The 6421-nt window shown below is 40.9% G+C and overlaps 1 long non-coding RNA gene across 1 annotated transcript; it reads right to left on the bottom strand.

Annotated features, from left to right (window-relative positions):
- Positions 1–679: 679 nt before the first annotated feature.
- On the bottom strand, positions 680–6058 carry LOC142153068 (uncharacterized). The gene is made up of 2 exons (XR_012691441.1): positions 5866–6058; positions 680–1562 (listed from the first exon to the last, which is right to left on the bottom strand). It is a non-coding gene; the product is annotated as an uncharacterized LOC142153068 (long non-coding RNA).
- Between the last annotated feature and the right edge of the window lie 363 nt (positions 6059–6421).

Raw genomic sequence — 6421 nt, 5'->3', positions numbered from 1 at the left:
AACATGACTTCACTAATGGAGACAGATATGTAAAAGACACTTCAGTCTCTAGAGATTCATTAGCTGCTTTTCTTTAATGCACAGTTGCCTACTCTCCCGGAATGTCCGGGAGACTCCTTGAAATATGGGGTGATCTCCCTCACTCCCTAAAGAGTCTGGCATTCTCCCTGATGCTGAGCCAGTACAAGATGTGGTTGGCTTCGCCATCTGTGGCATGATGACACAGTTCAGAAATTGTGTCCTATGTCCATGTATTGATGCCTATGGAGGTGGCCATTTTCATGGAGACCAAGATTTAATCAAAAACTGGCTGGTAAGACAACATGACTTCAGTAATGGAGACAGATATGTAAAAGACACTTCAGTCTCTAGAGGATTCATTAGCTGCTTTTCTTTAATGCACAGTTGCCTATTCTCCCGGAACGTCCGGGAGACTCCCGCATTTCTGGGAGATCTCCCTGGAAAGCAGGGCAACCTCCCGGTTCTCGTCCCCGCAATAGATAAGTGGTGGAGGCTTAATGACAGAAATATCGCATCATGATGTGATTTGTCAAGCCCCGCCCTCGCACCCTTACCTCCCCCCGGGATCTCCCTGAAGCCAACGAGGAAAAGTTGTTAAATGAGATGGACCACATAACTGACAAGTAGAGTGAAAGCAAATAAAGATTCATGTGTCATGTTTCAAGTTAACTTTTTAATATCAATATTACATAAAAGAATCACAATATGTACTTCCATAACAGAATACACAATTTTTCATTTCTTATATCAGAGTTGGATACTCTGGCCTCTTCCTCTGCCAAACCTGGTGTGTACACTGCACGTTGGTGTAGTGGTTACAGACTTCTTTCGATGGTTTGCCGGCCTGACTACTTTCAGTTGAACTAAAGATAACAGGTAAGCATGAAAGCAAATCATGGTGTTATTGGGAAGCTGCAGATATAACATTTGAGTTTAGCTCCCTCAATAACCCTGTCAAAGCATTTAATGCCATGGTCATCTGTAGTAAACTATTATCTATTAACGTCCACCCACTAAAGTGATGGTGGAGTCTTCCTCTACCTCTAGCGATAGCCTCCGAGTCTTCATCTGCGGCCTCCTAGCTCCTTACTGCTTTTATTGTCAGTTTTGTTTGTTATAGCTTGCAACACACAAAATACCTGCTGCCATGTTATTACAAATAGGTGTCTCTCGGAATTAATGTTTTAACTTATTAAAGATATTAAGGGAAATGGCTTCTTGAGGTCTAGAGGGCTGTCCGTGCTCTCGGAATCCCTATCAATGCTTCAGCAGGACCCTGATGTATAGTGCAGGCTTTGAAGTTGCTCGGATGTTCCTATACATGAAAACCTCTGTGTAAGTATGTTATATTGAAATGCAATATATGTAAAGATTTCTCATTTTTCAACATGTTGACGTTGGAATAATTGTTTGCTGCTAATCAGGTTAGTACAGTAACAGTATTGACATTACATTTTTCATTTCTTTGTTAGGTAGACCTCCCTACTGCCTCATGTAAGGATTGGCGAGTTCAGAGTGGTGGTCCTCGTCTTTGTGCGAACCTGTTGATTGAACCATGGGACAATATATCAATTTCTGAAGATTGTCATCTATGTTTATGCTTTGAATTAAAACATGTCAGAAACATGACATAATCCAATAGTTTGTCAATCTGTTTGCAGTGATACGGACACATTTATCGTGCTCTATTATTGTATTTCTAAATTCATGACTATACTGTACAGCCTGTTGCTGGAGACTTGTCACTGTCATGGACGCCAATACCTCCTATGACCATAATGGGCAACAGGCGGCCCTCAGAGCCTTCACCTGTGGCCCTGCTATAGCTTGTAACACTTGTTTAAAATGCCAGCTGATATGTTATTGAAAATAGGTGTCTCTCTCTTTCATTATATGTATTGTTTTAACTTATTACTGAGATTAACGATAATATTTGGCCCTTTTGAAGGTTTGGTTTCCTGGCATTGGTCTGTGATCTGCAGTGCCAAGACAAGTCTCAGCTTCTCCTCATATGTAGTATATTACCGGCCCACCGCCTGTGGTTGCAGCAGCCCTTCTTCGTTCCTCAGTCATTTTCTCCCAAAGGTGACTCTTAATGCCAGAGAATATTTTTCTGCAGTGGGCCACAGCCACCCCAATGCAATGCAGATACCTGACCATAGCTGTTTTTTGCGACTTATTGGGGGGGGTACTGGCTCACAAATATCTGCTGGTTAACTGCAGATAATGTTACATATAATCACAGTTTTCATTGTGTGGAAAAACAGATATTCCTGACAGACTTTTTGCTTTTGCAACTTGGCCAGCCTCATGAACCCCTGCGTCCTCTAAACTGTCCTGAGCCTCCGCTGCCCCATCCTGCCCTGATTGTCCGTCTTCCTCTTCCACATTATCACCCCCTCGCCTTTCTCTATCAATAGCCTGCACAAAACACTAAACATAAAAAAAAGAAAAAGACTTAGCTTACTACACTAACAGTCACTCACTGACAGTACTTAGCTCAAAATGCACAGAAACCAGTAAGGCTGGGTACACACTACAGGGTTTTCACCCGATTATCGCGCCAATCACACTATAAACGGCTGTTAGGTACAAAATTGCATTAGCGTGTACGCTCCAACAATCATCGTCAAAAAGCTCATCGTATTGTGCGATTTGATTTTATAAACGGAATAAAAATCTCTATAAACGATGGAATGATGTCGTTCCAATCCTGCAGTGTGTACACACTCAGGACCGGCAGTGTCCATAGATCTCTATGGAGTGTGCAGAGTCAGGATCTTTGCAGCCGATGGTTATGACAGATGAAGAGCACAGACCTGAAGGTAAATCGTGTACAGTGTGTACACATGAATCAGCATGCTGTTCGGGACTTTCAGTCGTTGGTAAAATCGTTAACGATATCACATCGGGAGAAATTTTGTGTAGTGTGTACCCAGCCTTAGGATAACACACAAATAAATCACTAGACAACAAAACCGCACACCTCCCAACAATCTCAAATTGCAAGTGTACTTATTAACAACCAACTAAAAAAAGAAATCACCTAGCTCCTCGATCCCCTAGCAAATATAAGAAAATGTGCATCTGAGGCCAAAATCCATCGTGTTTCGAGAGCCACTTGAAAAACCGACACGTAAAAAAAACATCAGCTCGTGGGCTTCAAAACCACCGCTCAGTAAATGTCCCCAATAATCGCTCACGCGATAACCGGCTGACGTTAGTGGGGAAACGACTCTTCCCCTTCCCCGATTAAGCTGTAAACAAACTAAATGCAACGTTTTCTGAGCTTAATCAAATAACAGAGAGGGATAATGGGGATGTCCTCCCTTCACTTCTACCGGTCACCGCGCCAGTAATGGCGCACTGCAGGGGCGCGTTTAAAGCGTTAAACAAACACCAGCCCTATGTGTCCCTACAGCTCTGTGACAAAACTGATTACATAGAGATACAGCCCTGCTTCAATGGTGATTAACTCCCATGTAAGGTGTACAGAACAAGCTGCTGCTATGCAGCCTGTTACATGAGCTGTGTGCATGGACTGGCAGTGATGCCATCCCCAACATGGCCGCCTCCTGTGACTGGACTGTGTCATTCTGTCCATAGCTCCATCCCCCCCTACACCGTGTCCTCTGTCCAGCCATGTCACAATCTGCCTGCACAGATCACTAAATACATAAATATAATCCCAGACTCGTCTCCTTCTATCTTCTCCCTCATCCCCCCGCCCTGTCACCGGTCTGTCGGCGCCGCCATTACAGTCACTTCACGTCAGCTACAGATAGGTTACTGTGCTGCGTGCTGAGCCGACGGGTGCTTTCCCCGGGACACTCCGAGAGCCGACAGATCACCTTCTTCCCTGATAGCCATTTACTCGGTAATCACTACAACCCCCCACAGCCCGCGCGCCGCCGCCGCCATCTTGTCTGAAGGTCCGGGCGGGAAAGATGGCGGGAGAGGGAGCTGAGAGCGGAGTCAAGACCAAGTTCAAGTAGACCGTCTGACTAAATAACACTTCAAAAAAAGGGACATATTCCCACGGCTGGGGATGCCCTCCTTTATGTGATGACACCAATATGTCACTTAATAAACAATATTAATCAGGACTGGGAATGTAAATGTGTGGGAAAAAAAAGAATTGCTGACTGAAAATGCAATCAAATAAAATATAATATGAAATATAATATGCTGCTTCTGCCTATGACTTCATACTACCCTGCTTTTTGGAGTAAATATAACACTAATATATGATATAAATACTCTCCACCATAATATGCTGGATAAACCTGTGAAGCTTCATATTCCTGCCTCAGGTCTACTCATAATTGCACATATAATTAGGAATAATTATCCTGGCAACAATTGTCTGCAAAATCCAGTGCCAGTACTTCAGTGTGATACATTTATACTGACATGAATGTCTGTCCTGTTATAATGCTCATAGACTGGTGACTCATTGGGGTTTAGATAATCACTGAATACTCTTAATTTTATACTGGCTTTCAAGTCTAGCCTGGGTTTTATATTATTTTTAAATAAAACAATATGACATCATGCAAGCTACACTGTCATATGTTGCTTATGTTTGCAGTGTCATTACTGGAAATAGCTGCAGTATAGAACATTTTCTGCTGACTATACACTGCCATGGTTTTATCCTGCAAATAGCTGCAGTATATACTATTTTCTCATAATTATAGAGCACAGTGTCATGTTTTATTCTGGAAATAGCTGCATTGTATAATACTTTCTGCTGCTTTCGCTGTAGTTTTATATTTTATACTGGAAACATTTACAGTATATAACATTATTTTTTTGTTGCTGGTAATGCAGTGCAATGCCATATTTTATACTGGAAATAGCAGAAACAGATACTATTGTCTCTCTTTTTTTTTAACAAAAAAAAAGCTACATTATATAATACTGCAAATGTTATATTTTATACTGGAACTAGCCGGCTTGTAGAATATTGTACTGCTGATTTTGCAGTGCATCATTATACTGGAAATAGCTGACATATATAATATTTTATGCTTATTATGCAGTGCAGCGTCATGTGTTACACTGGAAATAGCTGGAGTATATAACATTTCCTGCTGGTTTTGCATCTTAATTTATTAGGTGGAGTATATGAACTATCCTGCTGCTTCTGCAGTGCAGAATCTTATTTTATACTGGAAATAGCTGATATTTTCTGCTGCTTCTGCAGTGCAGAATCTTATTTTATACTGGAAATAGCTGGTATTTTCTGCTGATTGCACAGTGCATTGCCATATTTTTATACTGGAAATAGCTGCATTATATAATACCAGCTGCTGATCTTTGCAATTACAACAACTACAGTATATACCATTTTCTTGTGATAATACAAATACATATTTTATACTGTAAATCACTGGATTATTCAATATTTTGCTACAGATTATGTAGTCCGTTGCTATATTGCATATTGGGAAGTGCTGACATATAATATGTTAATTATGCGGAGCAGTGTTATATTTTATACTGGAAATAGCTGGAGTATATAATATTTCCTGCTGGCTCTGCAGGGAAGATTCTTATTTTTATACTGGAAAGAGCTAATATTTTCCTGCGGATTACACAGTGCAGTGTCATATTTTAGAAATATATTAACATGGCACTGGATGCAAGTTCTTGGTAATGAAATAACCGTATTTATAGTGGTTTTCCTGGCTGAAATTTAATATTTTAAAGGTCAATGAATACTGCCACAGACGTCTGTCCTGACCTCCTCTCCTTCCCCGTGCACTGAATAGAAACCAGAGTAGATACTGTAGTTATTATACAGTATGTTCTTTTTAGAACTCTCTATATTGCTCTTACCTTGCTCAAGGGCTGCACAGCCTCTTCAAACACTCCACAACCACCTATATCGGCTCATTTCATATTTATCCGTACAGGTCAAAGTTTTAAGTCCCACATTCAGTCTTCTATGTGGAAAGCTCAAGTAGAAAAAACTGTACTGTACAGCTCGAGCGGTTTGAAAACTTTCGTGTCTACAAAATGAAACTATACTCTGCTGCCCCCAAGTTCACTGAGGAAAGAATCCGCAAAACAGACTCGGCAAGCTTGTCCAATCTGCTTATTTGCAACTATCAAAAGTGAATAACCACATTTTTGCATCAAGTTCATGTATTACATTTTTGAATGTTTTGCAGTTGAAAGATAACACAGCCGGCTCAGCAATTGTGTCTACAATTACCACTAAACATTCCGCTACCGCTCAGCTCCTGATGGGCATGTTTCATTTTATTTGCAGAATAATACATCACACGCACATGTTCCAATATTTGTTGTTGTTTGCGTTGATCCCAATGTGAATGTATAACTTATAAAAAAAAAACATGGAAGGCATTTTCCACCTGCAAATGCATTTTCC

The sequence above is a fragment of the Mixophyes fleayi genome, chromosome 4, assembly GCF_038048845.1.
Source record: "Mixophyes fleayi isolate aMixFle1 chromosome 4, aMixFle1.hap1, whole genome shotgun sequence".
Lineage (NCBI taxonomy): Eukaryota > Metazoa > Chordata > Amphibia > Anura > Limnodynastidae > Mixophyes > Mixophyes fleayi.
The sequence above is the reverse complement of the archived record's forward strand: the minus strand, read 5'-3'. Positions and strand labels throughout refer to the sequence as shown.